The sequence below is a fragment of the Anabrus simplex genome, chromosome 14 (genome assembly GCF_040414725.1).
Source record: "Anabrus simplex isolate iqAnaSimp1 chromosome 14, ASM4041472v1, whole genome shotgun sequence".
NCBI lineage: Eukaryota > Metazoa > Arthropoda > Insecta > Orthoptera > Tettigoniidae > Anabrus > Anabrus simplex.
The window spans coordinates 18,414,311-18,440,391 of record NC_090278.1 but is presented as its reverse complement, the minus strand read 5'-3'; positions in this window follow the sequence as shown (position 1 = coordinate 18,440,391).

The following is a 26,081-nucleotide window of genomic DNA, read 5'->3' as shown; positions in this document are numbered from 1 at the left end:
CGATCGTGATGGCATCTAGACGGGGTTAAAACATCATGCCTGCAACCTTAGGCATATGGTAGTGAGCAATTTGTAAAATTCTACGTGCTTTTTTGACAGCGGCCATCTTTATGCAAGAGATCATCTTGACGGGGCTAAAACTTTAAAGCTGCAGGACAATTCTACGTGCTTTCTTCTGACAGCTGTCATATTTTAAACATTGCTAACTTCTGTGCTGACGAGGCTAAAGCTTTATGCCTGCAACCGGTGGCGGGCAATTTTGAAATTCTGCTCTTAGGTCGAGGGGAATAAATCTCTGACCTAGCGAGGAATCGAACTCAGAGTCAAAGCACGCACCCTACACGACTGGGGAGGCAAGCAGAGAAACTAAACCCCTACAGTCTTGATCCACGATGCGGCTGCTGCTTGGCGCGACTGTTATCCTAGGCTACTTGTACCCTCGACCTCGAACTCGAGGTGTCTGGGGCGAGAAGCAAACAATAAGTAGACATGCTTTAACTTAAAATATTCCTTGCTTTTTGTGCGGTTTAAACTTTTGATCTGTAAGAACGCATTTCTCTTCTGTGAAATCTCTGACCTGGTAAGGAATCGAACATAGAGTCAAAGCACGCACCCTACACGAGGGGAGAGGCGACCAGAAGAACTAAACCTCTACAGCCTTGGTCTACGATGCGGCAGCGACACACACACACATAGCAAGGCAGGCTTCAAGATGAAATTACTACTGCATATCCTGGTGGTACTGACTTAGCTGGGAATCGAACTCGGAGACTTCTAGCTAAGGGGCAGGAGCTAGCAAAGCATCTCTGTGAAATATAACTTAGAGTATCTCTTGCTAGGTAAATCGTAAATACTAGCAGTTGCTTGGATTCAATTTCTAAGTCGTTCTCGAACTAGCCTTATCTCCTAAGATGTAATGCTACCGCGACTTCTGGCTGAAGGTCGGATAGGTTAGATAAAAGTAAGTTTAATTCTATTATTATTATTATTATTATTATTATTATTATTATTATTATTATTATTATTGTCGATTTTTTGTATATTTACTATTTCTTTTTTTCTTTTTTAGAAAATCATCGTCTGCTGTCAACATTATTCCAGTGAGATCTGCTAAAGAAAAATGTAAGTTCAATACGCCTCTTTAATAATGCCTAGACTAGCTGTTGAGGATTTAACTTGCCTTTGAGCTAGTGTTTGATGTAAAACTGTTGCTTATGCGGTCGGTTAGTGCTCGCATTTTCGCTCGGTGAGGAAAGCTACCTTACTTTTGTAATGCCTAGGCTAGTTTTTGACGATCCGACTAACCTTCGAGCCCTACTCGTAGCCCTTTCCTATCCTATCGTCTCTATAAGACCTATGTGCGTCAGTGCAACGCAAGTGCTTGCATTTTCGCTCGGTGAAGAAAGCAACTTTATTATAGTAATGCCTAGGCTAGCTGTTGAATATCCTACTAACCTTCGAGCTAAACTAATGCTTATAGGTTTGCATGTATGTCAGCTTCGTAAAGAAAACTATCTTTCTTTGTACGCCTAGGCTATCCTTCAAGCTACAGACATACATTAATATATTTTTTTCTAGGTACATCAAAAATTATCGCCGTCGTCATTCATTTTTACTGTTTTCTTCATCCGAGTCACAGTTTGCTCTATATCTACATTGAACGTGCACACCTATAGGTATGCTTCGATCTTTTTATCGATCTCATATGTATAATTTTTTTATTTCTAAAGAATAGTATTAACCAGCTAGGTCATCTTTCAGCTCCTACTAGCAGGCCGCTTACTACTCTTCCGCTAAATGAGCGATTTAAAGTAATTTCGCATCTAAAACTAAAAACAAAATCTGGTGAAAGAATTTTATGCGTCTGTGAGGACTTCCAAGTTTTTCTACCCATTACATTTAGTGTGCTAACAGATTTAGAAATAGAAGAACTAAATCAACGTTCTATTTGTATTTGGAATAGAGAACAAATCTTGTGTCATTAGTTTTCTTTATGTGTACTAAATTATGACAATGAATTTAGAAACTATACATACATATTTTTCATCGCGTATTCTAAGAGTTATTATACAAAATTCATCAAATATTTTAGATCCTAATTCTTTCTTACTCTCTTGCTATAATGTTTTCGAAGAAAAAGTCACTTCTTTGCTAACTATGCATACAGCCTTAAACTAAACTCCAGTATTACAAAACAAATAGCAGATTAGTTTTTTCTTATCAGACGGTTTCTTCGATATCGCTTCGTTAACTGCAGCTTCAAAGTAAGTTTTTATATTAGCGGGTTTCTTGGCGATAGCTTTGTTGACTGCAGCTTGTTCTATATTAGCAGGTTTTCTAGCTGCAGCATTTAGAGTACGTATCTTTTCAGAGAGTATTTTATACCGTGGAATAGAGAACAAATGCGTTCATACGTTTATTTCGTAACCAGTGCCCATTCAAATGACATTAGATGAAATGATTTTACATGATGAAACTGATGAATGTCACATCCGTAAACGCCGATTATTTTCACACAGATTGAGGTTAGAGATCACAGCCACTTTACTGGGAAATATCGCGGACCTGCACATGATTCGTGCAATCTTTCATATCGTGTAAATAAATTTATTCCATGATTTTTCCATAACTTGTCAGACTACGATAGCAACTTCATCGTTCGTGAAATTCCACAATTAAATTGTACAAAGTTCACTGTAATTGTGCAAAACCATGAACGCTTTATTTAATTCAGTTATCGTGTAGGCGATATTAGCATTCGCTTTCTAAATTCGTACAAATTTATGAACTTTTCACTTGATACATTTATAAATGGGCTTTCAGGAGACGACTTGAAATACATTCGAGAGTATGTTCCCGATTCTGAGCAATTTAAACTTTGTATAAGGAAGGGCATTCTGCCCTATGACTATATTTAGAGCTTTCGAACATTAGAAGAAAAAAATTACCTCCTCAGTCTCCATTTACAAGTGTGTTAAGTGAATGTAGCACGCCATCACTCAGCTCATCGTCATACGATAAGCATACGGTATCCGTTTCTGATGAAGACAATTTATATGCTTGTCAGGTGTGGTCAACGTTTCATCTACAGACATTAGGTGAATACGCAGAATTGTATTTGAAGGTGGAAACACTTTTACTCTGTGAAGTGTTTGGAATGTTTCGTAAAATGTGTTTATCTATTTACGGATTAGCCCCTTGCTATTACTACACAACACCTGGTCTGTCATGGGATGAGATGCTAAAGTGTACCGGTGTTCAACTTGATCTTCTAACGGATGTGGACATGCTTTTGTTTTTTGAACGCGGCATTTGCGGCGGACTACTTTCGCTTGTCAACAGGCATGCAAACGCGAATACTCCCTACGTCAACAACTATAATTCAGAGAAAAAAGATTCTCATCTGATGTATTTCGATGTGAATAATCTGTATGGGTGGGCCATGTCACAGCCATTAGCATGTAAAAATTTTGTATGGTTAACAGAAACTGAAATTCAACATTTTGATGTTTTGAGGCTGCTAAAGATCCTCATCGCTGCTACGTGCTAGAAACTTCTCTTGCATACCGTTCTCATCTGCACGATTTACATTCCGACCTTCCTCTTTGCGTTGAAATATGATTATACCTAATGATACATCAAAACATAGTAAACTGCTAGCCACTCTTTTTCCAAACAAGCGCTATATTATCCACATACATTGCCTTGTTCAATATCTCAAATGCGGCTTACAGTTAGAGTGTATTCATCGTATCGTTGCGTTTAAGGAGAAAGCATGGCTTAAACCGTACATGGATTTAAATACTGAACATCGTCAACGTGCTACAACAACATTTGAGAGTATGTTTTTCAAACTGATCAATAACTCAATCTATGGCAAAATCATGAAAAATGTACGCAAACATCGCGACATTAATTTAATTAATCAATGGGATGGGCGGTATGGGGCACGCAAGTACATCTCAAAACCAAATTTCAAAGCCTATCATGTTCTTGATCGTGATATTTTTTCTCTTGAAATTAAAAAACGGAGATAGTCTACGTCAAGCCAATTTATTTAGGAATGAATATACTTGATTTTTCGAAATTAAAAATGTATGATTTTCATTATGTATTTGAAAAACAACAGTTTTCTTTTCTTACACTTTTCTATATGGATACAGATAGTTTCATTAGTCTAACGGACGTCCACGATGTGATGCGAAACCATTCTCAATACTTTGACAGTTCTTTCTTTTCACCTAGTAATCCATTTAACATTCGACCACAGAACAATAAAGTGATAGGGCTTATGAAAGATGAATGTGGCAAGAATATCATGACTGAGTTTATTGGTTTCGCACCAAAAATGTATGCCTATGACACTCAAAATTCACAATCTGTCAATAAAGCAAAAGACGTACCTTGAAGCGTCGTTAGCCGTTTACACGTTCAACACTATAGCGATGTACTAACATCTAGAAATGCCGCTTTGTGTACGCAAAAAATAATTCAATCACGCAAACATCATGTATATACGATCGAGCAAAATAAATGCTCATTGCTTCCTTTCTTTGATAAATGTGCATGGGATAGTGATTCCCTTACAAGTGTTCCATGGGGGTACACAACATGTAAAAATTACAAGATGCATAATTAACATTGCTGTACATACATGATCTCTAAGAAGGGGAAATTACTAATGCTACAGTAAAGCAAATCATATTATCATTTAAGATGCAGAAAAAAATGAACATGTACATACAAGATGGAATAATAATAACTAATGTAGAATTAGCATATTCTTTTATATTAGATTATGTATTCCTTTGTCTACATGTTTATCAATAGATGTATTACCTTCTCCTCCTCCTCATACCGCTCCCTCCTCCTTTTTGCAATATAACGTGAGGATCGTTTGCTTAAATACTACGTCTGCACATCACTCGAGGAGGGAGGAGGAGGAGGAGGAAGGGGCTGTTACATTTTTTGTTAAGTATGTCAAGAAAGAAGGCCTTAGAGTGTTCAGAAAATTAGCTTGCATTAAATCTATGTTAAAAATAGCAGTTTGGTTTAAGTATGCCGAAAAACTAGGCAGCTCGCTATAAGATAGTACGTATGTTGAGAAGGTTTGCAGTAGGCAAATATTTTCTGTGTTCCAATCTTATTAAATCTATCTTGTTAGGACAAATGTATACCCTGCTAAGTAGTAAACATGTTATTTTGTATTATCAACACAACAATCAATGTTCTGAACTCCTGTTGTAGGTAACAGCATCGACTATAGTGTTCGATTCTAGTCTTGTTACCATTGCAGTAGACGATATTTTTTTCTCTGTTCGAATTATATAAAATCCATCTCCTTAAAAGAAAGGTATCCCGTGCTAAGCAGTAAACATGTTTCAATCAGTTATTCAGTGTTCTGAACACCTGTTGTTGGTAACAGCAACAGCAGCTTCGTTTAAGATAGTAAGTATGGCAACAAAAACAAAGTCTTAGAGTGATGAAAAGAGCAGCTTGGCTTAAGTATACCTAAAAATAATGTTCTCTAAGATAATCGTATATTGAAAAGAGTAGCTCGCTTTAAGATAGTAAGTATGTTGAGAAGGTCACCTTGCTATAAGATGGTGGTATGTCGACAAAGGCAGCTTCCTTTATAACTAAGATAGTAGTAAGTTAATAAGGGCAGCTAACTTGTTCGCAGCGTAGCTAAGTCCCTTTCAAATCCGCGCCATAACGTTTACTTCCGTCAAGATAGCAGCACTCAAGTAAGCCATGTTAAAAGAAACAAGTGCACATGAGCGCCTGTTTCCTGACAGATGTCAAAAAGGACGTAGATTTTTAAATTGCCCGCAACTACGTGCATAAGGTGGCAGCTATAAAATGTTTGAGCCACGTCAGGATATCACCACTGAAGCTGGCCAGGTTTAAATTCCATGCCTACGTAGTTAAAAGATGACAACTCTCACAAAGGGCACGTACAATTTCAAATTTCCCGCTACTATGTGCATAAGGTAGCAGCCATGAGGATTTAGCCCTGTCAAGATGCCAGCACTGAAGTTAGTGATAGTCTGATGTTTAAAGATGGCAGCTGTCACCCTGAAAGATGTCAAAAAAGCACGTGGATTTCAAATTTCGCGAGACCGCATACATAATGTAGCAGCCATGAAGATTTAGCCCCGTCAAGATGCCAGCACTGAAGTAAGCGATAGTCTGCTGTTTAAAGATGGCAGCTGTCACCTTGACAGCTGTCAAAAAAGCACGTGGAATTTCAAATTGCCCGCCACCATATGCATAAGGTAGCAGTCATGGTGTTTAGTGCCGTAAAGATAGCAGCACTGAGGTTAGCGATGCTGTCTTGTTTAAATATGGCAGCAGTCAGCTTATCATCAGTCAAAAAAGCATGTGGCTTTGTTTACAAACAAGAGCACGTGGCTTTCTTTACAAACAAACGCACGTGGAATTCAAATTTCGCGCGCGCCGAATTAAAACTTTTCGCGCGCATTCACGTGACCCGCTCGGCGGCCTCTGATTGGAGGGCCGTTGAACGGTCACAGGCCTACTACTGAAGTAATAAATCGACTCAAAAGTAAGACAGCAGTGCAGAGCATGCGCAAGATGATGGGTATCACATGAAAATAAAATCAACAGGATGAAATGAACTGATACAGGAAATGCATATTGAAATACATTAACAGAATCGTTTTGTCTCTAGACCTTGTGCTGTGCTCAAACTGGAAATACAGGATTTCAGGATGTCTGGCGAAGGTATATTTCTAAAAACAAGCACAAGAAACAAAGGTTTACAGCGTTTACAAATTAAAATAACAGAGCCAATGGGTACATGGAATTCAAACAACACAAATAGCATCATGGGAACTATCGCTTAACATCGATATGAGTGAGTTGGAACAAATTTCGTCCAAGACCAACTACAATACTTCACACGTTAACCGACCTATCGAAACTGTCCATAATGGCGGCAACAGGAGTGCTAGCATGTGTTTGTTTGGATTTGTGTAAGTCGTGTGGTTACCAAATACTTACGGAAATTTGAATATTATTAATCGTAAATTATATTTATTTATAGTCATTAAAATGCTATAATTCCTCTTTCAGTGCCGTAAGAAGCTGTTTGTTCTCAAAGAGCTTATTTATTCGGACAATATCGGTGGTGATTAGGTAATAGGCCTATGTTGATTCTTGTGTTCTCCTCTAAAAGGACTTTCTTTATTTTCAGTTACCTATGCATTACGTTTATAGTTTAATGTGCTGTGTGCCTGGATGTAACTAAGGTGCAGGGCGCAAACTTCAGTGTTCCTGTTTCCAAAAGACCTAGTATTAAGGTTAAAGTGGGTCAAGGAAGACTTCGAACCAAATGATAGGCATAATAATGTTATGCGCGTCAATCATTTTGAAACAAAATTTATTGTTAGGTAAGATATTTACCCATAGAAGGTGGCGATCTAATTACAGAGCCACGCAAACTTCCAAAGTTAAAACTAATGATGCTTATCCTAGCATTTTCCCCTATCCGCCTACGTACCTTATTACAAAAAATTAGATCAGACCCAGAAATATCCGGAAAAACATGACCAAGGTTCATGATTTAGAGGCTAAAGTTATCTTAAACGTTGATGCAAGAATTATATAATTAATTTTCAGCGTATATAATAAAAGTGCTTTAACTAAACCTAACCCCATTCTCCGTTAGTGAAAATGGGGATTATGATCTTTTTTAATACAACTGTGCCATCAGACCTGGTGAGGTTTAAGGTGACGAGTGCTTTAGATGTTCAAGTGTATTATACAAATATCACTGTACCTACTCAACAATCCACATGGATTGTGGAAAGTTGAAATTTTGTTTGAGATATTTGTTTGCATGTTTTAAATGTAGGACTGTGATAAATGGTCGTGTTGCATAGTATTTAATGTAGGGTTAATTCAGTGTTTTGTTGAAATCTATATACTTTATTTCCTGGCCGGAGATTCATATGTGAAATTTTTAATAGTGTGTGTGTCAACCTGACGTTGATGAAATAATTCGCCCTTCGTTTTTCCCACTGATATTACAATTATAGTCTTACAATACGCGGTAACGCTACTTTTTGTGTATAATTATTCATATTTTGAGTTAGTGAGTTTAATTCCGTGATGTTTGACTTGTGATATTTTCTTTAAGTACTCGGAATATACATGCATAACCTTCCCCTTAACCTCTCATATCGCCCACCGATGTTCGTCATATTTTTCTGGACTACAGTCTGATATAATTGTAGTTTGTCTTTAACAGCTACACTATTATCAGAACTGAATGAATATATCGATATGTGACAAAATGGCTGCCACATTGGGCAAAATGTAGACAGCGTGTGGGGCCGTGTTTACATTCAGTTCAGTTTGGTTTATATCGCTCACGTGTGTGGTTGGTTGAAATTGTCTTGCTACTAGAATTCGCGATTTAATTTGCCACCGAATATTTTTTGTGATAAATAGTGTTGCAGGGTCCTTTCGTTGGTTATCTAGATATTTTTAATATATTTGTGATGTTTTTAGTATTTAGGGGCTATTTCAGTAAGTGGTGCGAAAGTGACAAATTTACAGATTTTACCTATTCGTCTGTGAGGTTTATAAGAAATTCGTTAAACCATTCACTGTAATAGTGAAGAAAGATTACGTGTTGTTTGCAAATGTGGATGATGGGTCATTTATTAACGTTCCGTCATTAAAGGTTCAAATTCATTTAGAGTTCAAGTGTTTCACATATATGTGTGTTTGCCTACAGAGCATTTTAGATTTATGTTGGAGTCTGATGCTTTTGAAGACCTGAAATAGGACAGATGGATGAGGTTTGACACTTTGGTAAGAGAGAGAGAAACAGACCTGACGAAAACCCTGGAGCAACTTGGTTGGAATACCAGCAGTATATCAGAGCACAAGAAAGGCTAGTCATGATACCAACATGACTGGTGCATAAACCTCAAGTTCAACAATAACGAGATTTCCTCAGTCTCAAGAAGAGGACGACCATCAAATAGAAGACTCCGAAACTTTATACGAGGACACGCAACAGACTAGACCTACAGTCGTGCGATCATTGCCAGTTATTACAGTCCGTGTTGGGAATTTAAATGTAATCACTAAGTGATTCTGGAGCGCAACGGCCACTTATACCCGATAATTAGATTGAATCTTTGAAGACTAATAATGGCATTTTGCTAATGCCAGTTGCACAACTAAAGGTCCGAGGATTAATTCCAGATAAAAATGTCAAATGTAGAATGCAAGCTTTCGTGGAATTTTACATCAAGTCATTTTAGCATACTTTTCTAGTAATAGCACGCCTCTACTTTAATATTATTTTACGGTCAGACTTTATGATAAAGTATAGAGGAACCATACATTACGATGCCAACCTTGTAAATCTGAGCAATACCGATTCTGTAGTGCTACAGCTGGTGGATCATGGGGACAAGGAGATTCTAGTGGTTGGTACCCCTGCCGAAGAGCTCTGTAGTAAGTATATATTTCCAGCTGAATCCGAGGAGGCACTAGCCGAAGCAATAGTTTTTAAGAAGGGTGAATCAGAAGAGAACGAGGAAAGGTCCATAATTAAAGAAAACTCCATAGTCGGTCGCGAGTATTTTACATACATACATACATATCTTTATTGCCCACCCTAGTGTACACCATCGGCTTACAGGCAATAAAGACAGACAGAGCGAAACAAAGGAAAACAAGTAATAATAGCAACTACAACTCTCTTAAAACTACTTAACTACATTTACTACCTCTACATCTACTCAGTATCATCCCACACGTACGCGGATAGCCAGCCCACATGCAGGACGATACCGCACTACTAACTACCCAAAGGCCAACCCCTGACTACCACCTAAAAAAATTATAATAATTAGACTGGTCGCTGCAACAGCCCTGGCATGGAACACACGCCCACCAACCCGTCTACAGCAGCCACCAGCCTTGCCACGTGAGAACTGGTATCGTATCTCACCGACCCTCGCTGACAAACACTGTGTTCCTTTCCTTATCATGTGTTACAAGCCACCCTGGCTGAAACCAGACCCAACAGGTGGCCTGCAACACACTTCCGCTATGTACGTCACACATACTCTTGACCACTGTCAGCACACTACCTTCCCTATCCTTTTCATTTCCGTGCAGACATGCTCAAGTCTAACTTCTTTGGAGTGGGGTCAAGTCCCCCACCCCTCCCTCTTCCATTGATACGTCGCCCTCACCTCTCACGCACTACTCCCGCTATCTACATCTCACCTTATGAAACTTAAGACTTAAACATCAGCTAACAACCATTTAAAATCCCTCATCAACGCACCTAAAACAATTAACACTTTTTTTTTACACAGACAAACTTTTTTCATTCGAAGTCCATTAGTTCACTCAGTCTTCTCCACCTACCGCACCACACTTCATATATCAAACCGACTCACCTTATTAAGCTTCAGACTTAAACATCAACTAACAATCATTTTATATCGCACTTAAAACAATTTGACTTTTTTTTTACATTTCACTTACACACAAACAAACAGTTTCCATTCCAAATCCATTAGTTCACTCCGTCTTCTCAGTCTACAACACCTCCATTACATCAAACTGTTAGATCCCATTTCTTCCATCCTATTAAACTTAATACATAAACATCAAGAATCCCTCAATTTTTACACCCCTCATCAATACATCTACACCATTTAAATTTTTTTAAATTTTTTTATGACCTACTTTCATAATTTCCATACTGCCAACATTTTCTCCTTAACTACATTCCCACTTAATCTATCACAATTCTATCACATATACCTTCTTTATACTCCCTCCCCACACAAATACACTTAAACAATCCATTTTTTTTCCACTCCTCATTTACACACCAACAGACAGTACTCCATTCCAAGTCCATTAGTTCACTCAGTTAACTCGCTTTTTTTCTGTTTTTTTTACTTCCACCTAAGCTTTACACTACCCTCAAACCTACTCAACCTCCCCTTTTCTCAACGCTTACCTAATTTTCACAGGCTTTCCCTTTGCCCCAGGCGGATCACCTTTCCACAGGGCAAGGTGTTCTCCCCCTTTCCCCTAACACTACAGCCCCTTCATCTGATATCATGATTACCATGATACCCTTCCCGCATTTGCTCAGGGCGGATATCCATTCCTCTGAGCAGAATGCCTTCCCCCTTTCTCCCTCAGCACGAACCACATTATCTGCACAACCCCTGTCACTCCCTCAATTTCTTTATAAATATAGCTCTGGCCACATTTAAGAATTTCGCTATATTCGTTCCTTTCTCCCATTCTCTACATAACCAAGATGTTATCTTATAGCTTTCCCCTACCATATGCAGCTCCTTCTTACTTAGTAGTTTGATCTTTATCTCCGCCAAAGGTCGGCATTGATTAAAAATATGCAGGTCCTCCCACTTCTCTCCACATAACACACATCTATCCCTATTCTCACTACCTACCCACCCCCTATTCCTCGGTACACCCAATAGCCACCAATACAAACCTCTCTTATCCCTTCTACCCTCAAACTCCGTTTTCGGGTTTATTACTTCCACCAATTTATTTAATACTGATAAAGAGACTCTCTCTCTACATTCCCCTATTAAGCTCTGTCTTTCAATATCTAGTAGTCTTCTCTTTATCCTTTCCCATACCCATTTATTCCTACCATCCCCCCAGACCTCTCCATATACCCCCAATCCAATCTTTTGTAACCATTTTTGCAATTATTCACCCAGTAATCTTCATTCGTTATACCTTTCTGAAAATTAAACGTTTCTTGTACTAACGCCCCACCCTTCCCTTCCTCCAATCTAATCCAGTACTTGAACACCCTCTTAGCTATTTCAGCCTCTATCGATTCTTTACAGACTAATCTGGCCCCGGAATTGGCTGTACAATTCGGTAGGTCCATCAGTATTTTACATGCTTAACCAATGTGCCTGAAGACACAGAACTCGTAGCCAGCTTAGAAAAAGTAAGTCAATAGGTATTCAACATCTATCCCGGTGTATTTGATAACAAACCCGGTGAAATTAAGGGATTTAATTATCATCTTAATGTAACTGATCGCCTCTTGTAAGACAAAGCCGTATCCGATTCCGAAAATGTTTAGAGACGAAGCTAGAATCCTTATCCAGCAAATCAAAGAAGAATGAGCAAAAGAAAAACCTTCGAAATTAGTGGAGTTGTGGTGGTTCAGAAACATGGCGTCAACATTTTTCTGCTGAGTCAATACACAAGGTCATTGACCCCGGCAAAGGTCAGTGGCCCCATGACTACATGACCACGTGCTATTGTTTCTAATCAAGGTCACGTGATCGTGACAGCTTTCGAGATGACAGCTGTCATCTTGCCGGAACCTAACCGCACTTTTATGGACAAGAGAACATCGCTAACATCACCGCTGCCATTTAGACGGGTCCTAACCTCACTGTTGCCACCTGAAGCACGTAGGAGCGCGGAATTTAAAATCCACGTGCTTTTTGACAGCTGCCATTTGACAGTTGTTATCTTGACAGCTTGCATCTTGACAGGTCCTAATCTCGTGGGCACGGAATTTAAACATGTGAACGAAGCTAACCTCACTGCAGCCATCTTGGCACGACCTGACCTTACTGCTGCCACCTTAACCACGTAGGGGGACGCTGAATTTAAAATCCACGTGCTTTTTGACAGCTGCCATTTGACGGCTGCTACCTTGACAGCTGTCATCTTGACAGGTCCTAACCACATGGGTGCTGAATTTAAACAAGTGAAGATAGCTATCCTCACTGTGCCATTTTGACAGGGCCAAACCTCACTGCTACCATTTTGACAGGGCCAAACCTCACTGCTGCCACCTTAACTATGTGGAACGCGGAATTTAAAATCTGCGTGCTTTTAACAGCTGTCAAGATAACTGGTCCTAACCACTCGGGCGCGGAATTTAAACTAGTGAACGTGGCTGTCGTCACTGCTACCATCTTAACAGCGCCTAACCTCACTGTTGCCAATTTTAACTATATAGGGGCGCGGAATTTGAAAAAGTGACAGCTGTCATCTTTAGAGGTCCTAACCACGTGCACTTGTTTGGCGCCGAATTTGATCAAGTGTACGTGGGATAACTTTTAATGCGATCTTAGAGGGCTTAGTTTATGGCAAGCTGCCATTTTCGACATGCGAAATGCCCCCTCTTCCGAACGTCATCTTATTTGTCTGATGTGAAAATAGAACGCACTGTATCCGACGTCACGAAAGTTAGCTGAATACCTCCTCCTCCTCTTTATAGTTTTAAGAACAGATGCCCTCCTGCGCTAGATGTCCCCTCCTCTCCGCTAACTACACCATTGCTAAACTTTACGTCTCCATCCGAAAAGACAGAAAATGTTGACTATCTGTACACGTTCAATCCTGTTGCCGAGGACATAGAACATATATTTCCCGGACAGGCTCAACCGGCGCACGAGAGTACCAAAGGTACTTCGCTTATTTTAGGGACAGTTTGAGGAACGAGGACTGACGACAATAGAAAAACACACAAATGAAAACAATAAGGCTTTGCATTTGTTATAAATAGCACTCCTCTTAAACAAAATATTTAACAAAACCTAGATATTTGAATTCTCATCACTTCTCGGAAGACAGTTTGAACAATTCCGACTATCTGCTCCTTCCACATTGAAGCATAATTTACACTGAAATGTAAATAAATTCAAAATTAGCCTCATCTGGCTTGTTGAAAACAAAATAATTCGATAATGAACCTCATCCTAACATTATTGAATTAGTTCATTTAACATACGGGCTATTGCTATACAATCTTTTGTTTCAGAACATATAAATTTGGTTTAATCAAAAATGATTTTGAAATGCTAACAACGTCTAGGAAACCTCATAAATAATGCTGAAATATTTGTCTCATAATCTCATCTTCATTATGATTAAATTCCATTTAATCAAAGTCATTATTACAACTCAAATTTGAATAAATTAAATGCTTTGAAAATTAATTTTCATTAAGACGATTTCAACAATTACGTCGATCCAAGATTTATCAGATTATTTTCTTACCGTCAATAAACATTCTTCTTTGAATATCCTTCAACATGATTCAAAATAATTATGTTATTTATAAGCTAACGTTGCGCAACACAAAGAAAAATGTACAACTCTTTAAATATTAATGTCTACAGAATTTGTTTCGTACGAGGTTGAAATAATATGGGCCTATTCCTTTTTAATAGCACGTTAATACAAAATGTAATTAACCATCCTATAAAAATTCCTAAACACAATAAATTGAACCAAATAAATCGGCACGAACAACGTCGAAATAACCTAGACCCACCAAGGTGAATATGTGGTCAGGTTAAAACCACATTTAATAAATCAATAGAAAATATTCCTGGCTACTACACTCACACCACACTCGCACATACGATACATGAATTTACTGTATTTACAGTATTTACACTTGAATTCTAGAATTCTGTTCTTATGTTGTGACTTTTAATCATAATCCTATCAATGGAAATGATCAGATGATAGTATTTAATAACTAGTAATATTCCATCGTCGGTAGCACGTGATTGAATGTTGGCAATAACCTTTGAAAGAAGTAGTAGGATTTACACAACGTTGATCACGTAAAGTTCAGTGATACGCCATTCAGAAGAAGTAGACAACAATTATCACCCCATTAATCAGATTAAATATCAACGTCACCATACATGTGGGCTATGGGGTGCGATAAATTATTTTTATCCCTAAATCTCATTAATATTATACTCCACGTGCTCGAACTTCGCAGTACGCATGCTAACCCAAGGCACAAGTTGCTCCAAAGTAAATCCATAAATTAATCGCGCAGGATTTTGTCATATTCCAGACACATATTTCACCAATAGAGCACACATTTAATATATCACAAGAACAATAAACATTATTATCACTCAAGACCATTAATCCCTCATTTAACCGGGTCTAAAATGGTTTAATTATTATTAACAGCGGCCATTATTAGTTATACCATAAGACAATTTAACACTGCATTAGATGGCACTGTCCTACCTAAGTTTACAGAAATGCAAAAGATAAGAAATACATTGAAATTTCGTCAAATAATATACATAAATATATTATCATTATAGCCTGTCATTCTTTCAGCGTTCAGTTTGCAAGCCTCAGTGAATTTAATAAACGTCGCCACAATCCTCGCAACTAGTGTTGCGGCCTCATTTAGTTCTATACCTCTTATCTTTAAATCGTTAGAAACTGAGTCGAACCATCGTCGTCTTGGTCTACGCCTACTTCTCTTACCCTCCATAGCAGAGGCTATTATTCTCCTAGGTAACCTATCCTCCTCCATTCGTCTCATATATACAGCTTCATCCATCGAGTTCATTCCTAAATTAGCCTTTATCTCCTGATTCCAAGTACCCTCATGTCTGTTACTTCTAACTTATGAATAACGATATCCTGAGTCCACCCAGCTGTCGCTCCCGTAAACCAAAGTTGGTCTGAAAACAGCCCGATGTAAAGAGAGTTTCGTCCTGGAGCTGACTTCCTTCTTACAGAATACTGTTGATCGCAACTGCGAGCTCACAGCATTAGCTTTGCGACACCTTGATTCAATCTCACTTACTGTAATACCATCCTGGGAGAACACATAACATAAATATTTGAAATTATCCAGCTGTTCTACCTTTGTATCACCAATTTGACCTTCAATTCTGTTGAATTTCTTACCTACTGACATTAATTTAGTCTTCGAGAGGCTAATTTTCATACCATACTCATTGCACCTATTTTCAAGTTCCAAGATATTAGACTGCAGTCCTTCGGCACAGTCTGCCATTAAGACCAACTCGTCAGCATAGGCCAGACTGCTTACTAAATTCCCACCTAACTGAATCCCTCCCGCCACTTTATACTTTTCAGCAGATGATCCATGTAAACTACGAACAGCAAAGGTGAAAGATTACAGCCTTGTCCAACGCCCTTAAGTACCCTGAACCAAGAACTCATTCGACCATCAATTCTCACTGAAGCACAATTTTCAACGTAAATGCCTTGCATTGATTTTAATAATCTACCTTTAATTCCATAGTCACCCCGTATAGTGAACATCTTTTCCCTCGGTACCCTGTCATATGCTTTCTCTAGATCTACGAAACATAAACACAACTGCCTATTCCTCTCGTAGCATTTTTTAATTACCTGGCGCATACAGAAAATCTGATCCTGACAGCCTCCACCGATAGCACCCTCCCTTCCAAGATGCCAGTGAATACTTTGCCTGGCATACTAATCAATGAGATACCTCGATAGTTCTTGCAATCCTTCCTGTTCCCTTGCTTATAGATAGGTGCAATTACTGCTTTTGTCCAATCTGAAGGTACCTTACCAACACTACATGCTAATTTTACTACTCTATGAAGCCATTTCATCCCTGCCTTCCCACTATACTTCACCATTTCAGGTCTAATTTCATCTATTCCTGCTGCCTTATGATAATGGAGTTTATTTATCATACTTTCCACTTCCTCATGCATAATTTCACTATCATTTTCCTCCTCCCCATGAGCATGGCTGTTCGCAACACCAGAAGGAAGATTTCTTTTTACGTTGGGAAGATGTTCAGAATATTCCCTCCACCTCTCCAGTGATTCCCTGGGATCTATGATGAGCTCACCTGAATTACTCAAAACAGTGTTCATTTCCTTTTCCTTCTTTTCCTAAGATTATTTATTACTGTGCAAAAGGTTTTCCTGCTGCTTGACCTAGCCTTTCCAGGTTATTACCAAAATCTTCGCATGACTTCCTTTTGGCTGGAACAACTATTTGTTTCGCTCTGTTTCTTTCATCTACGTACCATTCCCTGTCTGCTTCTGCCCTTGTTTGGAGCCATATCTGATCAGCCTTCTTTTTACGTTTACAAGCTGTTCTCACTTCTTCATTCCACCTTTTCCCATCTTTACACACAGTTGTTCCTAGGCATTCCCTTGCTGTTTCTACTACAGTGTCCCTGTATACCACCCAATCCCTGTCTATATCCTGAACCTGCTGTCTACTGTTCGAAACTTTTTACTAATCATATCAATGTACTTATATCTAATTTCCTCGTCCTGGAGATTTTCTACACTTATTCGTTTGCAGACTAATTTCACTTTCTCTACCCTAGGCCTAGAGATACTTAGTTCACTACAGATCAGATAGTGGTGTGTATCATCGAAAAATCCCCGGAAAACTCGCACATTCCTAGCAGATTTCCTGAATTCGAAGTCTGTTAAGATATAGTCTATTATAGATTTGGTACCCCTAGCCTCCCATGTGTAGCGGTGAATAGCCTTATGCTTGAAGAATGTGTTCTCAACTGCTAAACCCATACTAGCACAGAAGTCCAGCAAACGCTTCCCATTCCCATTAGCTTCAATATCTTCCCCACATTTACCGACCACCCTTTCGTATCCCTTTCTACTTCCAGCTCTTGAATTGAAATTGCCCATTAGCACTATTTTATCCTTGCTGTTGACTCTGACCACGGTGTCCCTCAATGCTTCATAAAACTTGTCAACTTCATCCTCATGTGCACCCTCACATGGTGAATACACTGAGACAATTCTTGTCCTAATTCCTCCAACTGACAAATCTACCCACATCATTCTCTCATTTACGTGCCTAATAGAAACTATGTTGCGTGCAGTGGTATTCCTGATAACCATCCCTACCCCATATTCTGCCCTTCCCTTTCTAACACCCGTCAAGTACACTTTATAATCTCCTACCTCTTCCTCGTTATCTCCCCTTACCCGAATATCACTTACTCCTAGCACATCGAGATTCATCGAGATTAGTCGCTCCCCATCGAATTTCATTTCGTTCGCCAAGTTGTTTCAAAGGAGTTCCTCGCCTGTGACATGGGAGTAGGACCCCATTACTCCCATAGGTCAGAGGTTTGCCTAAAATATTCTGAGCTCGGTAAATTCATGAAGCAGGATGCTACCCTACTTGCACATAGTCCAAGTGAGGATCTCTCCTCTAACGTGTTATGGACCACCCGTGGATTGTATAGTCCTAGCCGCCTGAGCACAAGGAGGGCCAAGACTCAGAATATGTCCGAGGTGCCCACTCCCATTCCATAGCAACTGGTATCCCGAATCACAGGACCACTTACTAGGCCACTCAGACGTTGCCCATGGTTCAAGAACTAGGACGTGACTACAGAAACCTACAAACATGAATAACGAAATTCTATCCCATACGAGTTCGCAAATCAAAGATCGTTTAAAATAAATTACCTTTTATCTGAAGGGTCCATTATTTATAAATAAATGGTTTAAATATTTGCAAAGATTAGAATGAATCTCAGAAGACTCTCCATAGCTAACTACACTAATAGAGACCAAATGACATTCATACACGACTGAACTATTCTACCATGACACCATGAGAATGAAATGGGAAAATATTGCAATGTTGAAGTAATCTAATATAAATACTGATTTATATGAAGAGGATCACATTACTTCTACAAAGATAGACAGTAAAATCTTACAAAAATGTACTTAAATTTTTGATGTAACTCGAACTCTCCAGGTGATTGGAAACTGGCCACATGATGTAGGTCGTCCTCGTCGTTCTCTCCCTCATGTTAGAATGTGCCTACATTTAGCAGAGCATGACGACAGCAAGGTCCATTTTCTCAGATGAATTGCTTGCTCCTCTTGTAAATTTATTAAACATCTTGATGAGGCTGTTTGTTGTGATCTGTAGCGGTCCTCTTCTCTCTTGAAGCTCGGAAGGTAGCTGAAAGTGACACAAAATAGTCTTAGAAAAATTGTCAAGTCTAACCTTGTTGGATAATTAGTTTGATGAACACACTTAACTTCGAGGTTCGCGAAATTTGCAGCAGTACGGAGTCGAATAAAAGATAGAAATAGAGTTTTAATGCATTTCACTCGTGTTTATATTCCCTCAGCTAAGGAGGTGTGGCTCTGTCCTGACGTTTAATTGGTTGCCATGACGTTCGATGATATGCAGTAATTATTTCCAGAAGTTACTGGTGCTTCAAGCGAACTATGTCACGCGCTCGTATGCGGAAGTGGCCTTGAGAAATTACAAACCGGCCACGTGACTAACATGTGGCTGGAAAAATCAATGCTCTGGCCTTGCACAAAACTTGCCAAACCCCTTTCTTGAATGAGAACTCTGCTACTTATGAATAAAGCTTGACACTGCACTTCTAGTAAAAGAATGATATTGGCAATTAAACATACTTAATAAGATTCTTATTATATGCCAAAATTTAAAGGGAACATAATATCCCTTGTTTGGAGGTGATTTAATCAAATTTTTAATTATTTTACTGAAATTATGTTACCTGGAACTTTGAATTCACAAACTTGATTCTTCCATGTTTCCCTTTTGTAGCAAATAAGCTTGATCTGAACGTAGCCTGGTGTTGTCAGCCTCGACTGCAGCACATAGCAAACGGAGTTTTCCAAAAAATGATTCTGCATATCCTAGCATTCCTTGCATATCTCTTCGGGCATGAACACTTGTGTTGCCGCAAGATGATAAGTCAGATCCTCATTTTCCTCCCTCGGTGAATACTTTTCGTCATAGATGACGTTGACTTGAACAGCTGCGGTCTGTTTGGGCGATAGTAGACCGTAAAATTCGCCGCATTTTCGATTGCTTCGTAGGTCTTGTCTTGACTTTGAATTATGTAAGAGTTGTTTCCGAAAACTTGATAGATTTTGTATGGTCCAACAAATAATGGTGCGAATTTGGCATAAACGTTGCTAATAGGCTCGGATACAGTCGGTTTCTTGAGTAAGACGTATTCGTGTAGCAGCAGAGGCCTGTGGAATTTCTTGTTCTGTACCCTACTTTGGGCTCTGCCAGTATGGTTCCTGAGCGATTTAGTAGGCTGCCCGATGTTTTCTCTGATAGTGGGCTTTAGGGCTCCCGAATATTGAATTATATTGCCCCATGGTCCCATATGCTATTTGTCATAATGAAGCACAGACGGTATTTGAAATGTGGCCTAATGGTCAGTACTATTTGAACATTCCATCATAATAGGCAATGAGTCTACCCATTTCCATTGTGAGTCACCTCAGAATATAGCTAACACTTGCATAACTCTTTCAGCTGGGTTACTAGGCGGGTGTCACACAGAATTTGGAGCGTGCTTAATGTCCTGCTGAATCATGGCCTGATGAAATTCGGTGGACGTAAATTATGATCCGTGATCTGTTAATACCTTGGGCTTACCGATATGGGGAATAAAATCATGAGTAAACCTTCGTAACACAAATTTGGATTATGCTTTCTGAGTGGGATATAAAGTAACGTATTTTGAAAATACATCAATTGTCACAACAATGTGACGATTACCCTTTTAGATTTCGGATTTTTGCCAAACAACTCCATTGCACATAATTGTCGGGGGACTGATGGTATAATGGGAATTGGATTTTAACGCAATAAATGAGAAGGGAGTTTGACTCTATGGCATACGTCACATGTTTTGAATACATCTTTGTCACAATTTATGATTCCTTCCCATGTAAATTTTTCCGGTAATGTGGCTAAAGTTTTATCCATACCGCCATGACCTTTAATCCTGTGTGCATGCCAAATGAGCGGTTCTTGTAACTTCAGTGGTACTACGGCCTTTATTTTTGATATTGCAGTGTCCACAAATTTACACAGAATATCATCCAAATATTGGTACATCTGAGCCTGTCTCCTCACCTTTCTGTATCCAAGTTCTCCGGGTTTCATTTTGCCTTACGGAAAGTTAATTATACGTCATAGCTTCGGATCTTGCCTCTGAGCTTGCCTATGGTAACTAAGCATACGTAGGAAATCATGGTCATCCTGAAATGTTTGAAGCTGATGCATATCCGCAATTTACCTGTTAGGGTTGCGACTTACAGTCGGCTAGCAAGTTATTCTTCCTAGAACAAGGCTCTAGTTGGATATTAAATTGCTGCACAAACAGAGTCCATCGAAATACACGTTCCAAAGACATAGTAGTCTACATCGTAAGTGTTAGAGCTCGATGATCAGTCCTAACAATTATTGGAAATCCATAGATCAGTTTTGCCAGTATTTTAGTGAGTAAGAATATATAACATTTCTAATTTCGTGACAGAATACTGTTCTTCACTTTTACGAAGCATCCTACCAACAAATAGCAAGTATGTCTTCTTCTCATGATTTTCAACCTTCTCCTGGAACAAAACAGCACCGATCCAAATACCGAACGCATCCGTTTATAGAATAAATGGTCTTCCGAAGTCAGGATATCCCAATTTGATATTATTCAACATCATCTCCTTAGTCTAAAAAATGCCTGATCACATTCATGCCAACGGTTTCCCTTGTTAAGTAGGTCCTGAAGTGACGCAACTGTTCGTGTGTGCAGCAGACAGTGATTCGCAAAGAACTGACACATACCTAAAAATTGCTATGCTTGTTTCACCCGTATCGGTTTCGAAAACTTGCTAATGGCCTCAATCGTGAGTGGATTTGGTTTTATCCCATCGACAACGATGACGTGTACCAAAAATAGAATTTACGATTTGTAGAAGCGTGACTTCGCTAAATTGACTTGAAATCCTGCCCGTAAAAGGTTATCCAGCAATTTCTTGAGCTTGACCAAGTGTTCGTCCAATGTTTCACTTCCAAGTAACAGATCATCAATATATCTGGTAGTTAAGCATTTTACCTCTTTATCAAGTGCTGTAAAGAGTGCAGCACCAGCATTACGCAATCCAAAGGGTAATCTGCAACAATGTATGTTTGATCCTACATAAATACGGTTAGCAATCAGGACTTCTCCTCGAGTAGAATATGATGATAAGATGACGTGAAGTCTACAGACGAGAAATACCTCATTCCTTTAAATTTTTGGAATATATCTTTAATCGTGGGCGGCTGATCATTCTCCGGGATAAGCTACTCATTTACAGCACGGGCATCTAGATATACACGTAAAGAACCATCGGGATTAAATACTATGACCAGTGGGTTTATGAATGTTGTGCTAGCCTTTATAATAATACCACCCGGTTCCATGTCATCGATTATCTTTCCAAAACTGGGATGGAATTTCTCGGAGATTGGATATGGCTTCTTTTTACATGGTAGTCAGTCAGTCACCAATAATGAATATTTGAAATCAGGAATCCTCCATGGTTTGGAATCGAAGAGGATTTAATATTTCAACAATAAATCTCGGAGTTGAGTCTGTTCCTGCTGTGACGTTAATGCTTGTTTGACCTTGGCATGGATGAGGTCAAATGGATGTGCGTTTCCTTCGCCTTCTTCTAAGATGTTATATATGGCCACATGAATTTATTCTAATGCCTCCTGGTCTTCGTATTCCCCGACGATAAGGTGTCTTCCCTGTGGAAAGAGCACGGGTCAACTTACACTCAGCCCACGTGCTTATAACTGAGGAGCTATCTGACGGTGAGATGGCGGCCCCGGTCTAGAAAACCAAGAATAAAGGCGGGGTGGATTCGTCGTCCTGACCACACGACACTCGTAATCTGCAGGGCTTCGGACTGAACGGCGGTCGCTTGGTAGGCGATGGCCCTTCTGGGCTGTTACGCCGTGGAGTAAGGTTTGGAAAAGTAAACAGAGAAGGAAGCGACATCCCTGCGGGTCTCTTTAGCATCCATCTAGATGTTCCGTCCGGTCTCTTGCATGTAGGACAGTTGGAAAATGTACGCCTTAATAGATGACCCTCATAAACATTGTAATCATACTAACTGCACCTGTTTATATCAATAATCACAAACGCCTCCTTTTCGTGTGGCTCAATTGGCAAAGTCGCTGTCCTTCTGAGCCCGAGGTCTCGGGTTCAAACCCCGGCTTGGATCGGTGGCCCTTAAAACGGTGTTGAAATGGCAACAGCTCCATATCGTTGGTTTCTGGCACGTTAATGAAAATTATATATACGAATATTAGCGTCACAGAATTGTAACCTTATACTACTATTATGACGAATATAGACCAAGTGTGAGGACTCGGCCATTAGAGCGTGGTAGTTTGTGGTCCCGCCACTACAAACACTGCAAGCGATTATATCCAACACGTGCTCCAGTAGTTCCGAAGAGATAATTTCAGCGGATAAGTTGAATTTTCTTTCCTTTCGGTTCCTAAACTAAGTTCATTGTGTGTTGTGAACTTCAAGCATGCATCTTATGTGGCCTGCTTAATTTAATAGTTCAGTATGCCGTACTGTTTCGAGCCTGGCTGTAAGTCAGGCTATGGTTTATTATGTGATGACATGCGATTTTTCACCACCGAAGGATAGAAATCCATTAGAAAAATGAGCCAGAGCTATTCCTCGGAAGGATACTGAGTCAATGCATAATAACAGAATGTTTCATGTTCATTTCACAGATGATTTGATAGTAAAATCAGATAATTCTCTAGTGAATGGCGAAAAAGTTTAATCTTCCATTAAGCAAAAATGTATGGTTCAAGATGCAGTAAATATCGATGACTGTGAAAACTCTCCCCCTGAATCTGATAGCGCAGTTCGAAACTCTTCGATTGAGAAGTGTTTAGTATCCCATTTGCCTGGGTATGTTGTTAATCACTTTTATAAATGTATCAGCTGTTCGCTCTGTGCCCATTCTCTACGTGAGAATGATCAAAGTATATTTTAGTTCTCACCGAGATAATACGCTACTGTTCAAGCAACAACGAAGTGTTTTTAACACGTCCGTCGAAAAGTGTATGTGACATTATTTTATAGGCCGAGAATGTCATTAACGGAAAACTGAACCGAAAATCAACGTGGGGTGGAATATTTTTAGTTTGTATTTATTCCACAGATAAAATTCTGTTGATGCTTCGGGCGCCGGCTGTTGTTATGTTATGGATATAATGCCCAGACTTGTTTATAAGTATCTGAAAAGCCAATGTTTCTTAAGAACGAAGGAAATCCGGCGAGATTCACAATCTCGAACAGCCACCAAATCTTCACGCGAGCTTTCGAAATTCCAGTAACCGATAAATTGACTTGGTAAGTAGAGTAATACCTTTAAATTTTTCATGGGTATTTGTTTTAATACCCTGAGAGTTACGTGCTATGTACACTCCAGTAACCTGTGCTTTCCGCACTTTGTGATGAAGGCCGTAGTTCTTATTTCCATGTATGATTCCATGTATGCACCCTGCCGTGGTATTTTAATTATAATCTCTCATTATTTTTTAGAAGACAGTGTAAATGCTTATCAGTTGCGGAGTAGTACATTTCCTCTCGTATCAGGCATTATTGAGTATGAGGGAGGAATTGGAGAGTTTGAGGGAGATAATTAGGATTCTCTCAGAGGACAGGAAGGAAAGTAGGCCTCCCTCAAATAATGTACAGTTTACTGTAGGTGTAAAGGAGGGATGGGTAGGAAATGGGTGAACTGTAGAAGACAGGTGGTGTAATGTTTTAAGGGGAAGGAGATCGCAGGCTAAGGGCTCTATTCAGGATCAGAATTCAGGACAGGTGTCTGTGAGAAATCGGTACGACTCACTGCAGTTAGAACAACCGAGGGAAGATGAGGAACAGGGAACTGTTGCTGAGATGTGTGGAAGTAGGAGGAAGGGAAAAGGTAGGAAAGGGAAATGTAGTGTAGTGCAAGGGAAGAGACAGGTGGAACAGGGTCATGGGAGGGAGAAAAGGGAGGAGGAAGCAGCTACTGCAGCAGTGAGAGAAGATAGGGCTGACCAGGAGGGGAGGGGTTGTAATGAGGTGGGTATGGTTGAGGCTCTGGTCATGGAGGATTCCATCGTTAGATATGTGGGGATAGTGTGCGGAGGAAAGGGAACCAGGGTAGAGTGTTATCCAGGAATCAGGTTGAGGCAGATGTTGAGGATAGTAGAAGAGAAGGAAGAGGGAAAGGAGAAGGTGGTAGTGTTTCACGTTGGTACTAACAACGTAAGACAAGCAGGTATAAGTACCAACATAGTTGGGGATGTGTGGGATCTGGTAAATGCAGCACGGATGAAGTTTAAGGAAACGGAGATTGTTATCAGCGGAATACTCTGTAGGAGGGATACTGACTGGAAGCTGATTGGGGATTTAAATGAGACTATGGAGTGGGTATGTGGGAAACTGGGAGTGAGTTTTCTAGATTCTAATTGGTGGGTAGGAGACAGGGATATGCGCTCAGATGGCCTTCACTTAAACCGCGGTGGTACATATAAGTTAGGAAACTTGTTTAGAAGGGTAATAGGCAGGTACAATTCGGGAAACGGGGTGGCCTAGGGAGCGGTGTTAAGGGAACAGGGAACTGGAAATCAAGCAGGGATGACATAAAAATGTTAGTGCTCAACTGTAGAAACATTGCAAACAAAGGAATCGAATTAAGTAATTTAAGAAATATATACTTACCAGATATTTTAATAGGAGTTGAATCATGGCTGAGAAATGGTATAATGGATGCAGAAATATTCTCACGGAACTGGAGTGTGTATCGTAGAGATAGGATAGGAATGGTGGGAGGGGGAGTATTCATCTTGGTTTAAAAATAATTTGTAAGCTACGAAAAAGTTAAGGATGAAAAACATGAAATTCTGGGTGTAAGGCTCATCTCTAGAGGTAATAGACAACTTGATGTCTTTGGAGTGTACAGACCGGAAAAGGGTAGCGCTGACGCTGATTCAGAATTATTTGATAAGACAACCAGCTATGTGGGAAACGATAAGGAAAGGAACGTGATTGTAGCGGGTGATCTCAATTTACCAAATGTCAATTGGGAAGGTAATGCGATCGACAGGAAGCATGACCAACAAATGGCAAATAAGTTAATATGGGAAGGGCACCTGATTCAGAAAGTGATGGAACCAACTAGAGAGAAGAATATTTTGGATGTGGTGCTGATAAAACTAGATGAGCTCTGTCGAGAAACTGAAGTAATAGGTGGTATTAGTGATCACGAAGCTGTTTTTGTCGTAGATAAAAAAAATTAAAGAAAGGAAGGTATTAAAATTAGGACTATTAGGCAGTACCATATGGCTTATAAAACAGGCATGACGGAGTTTTT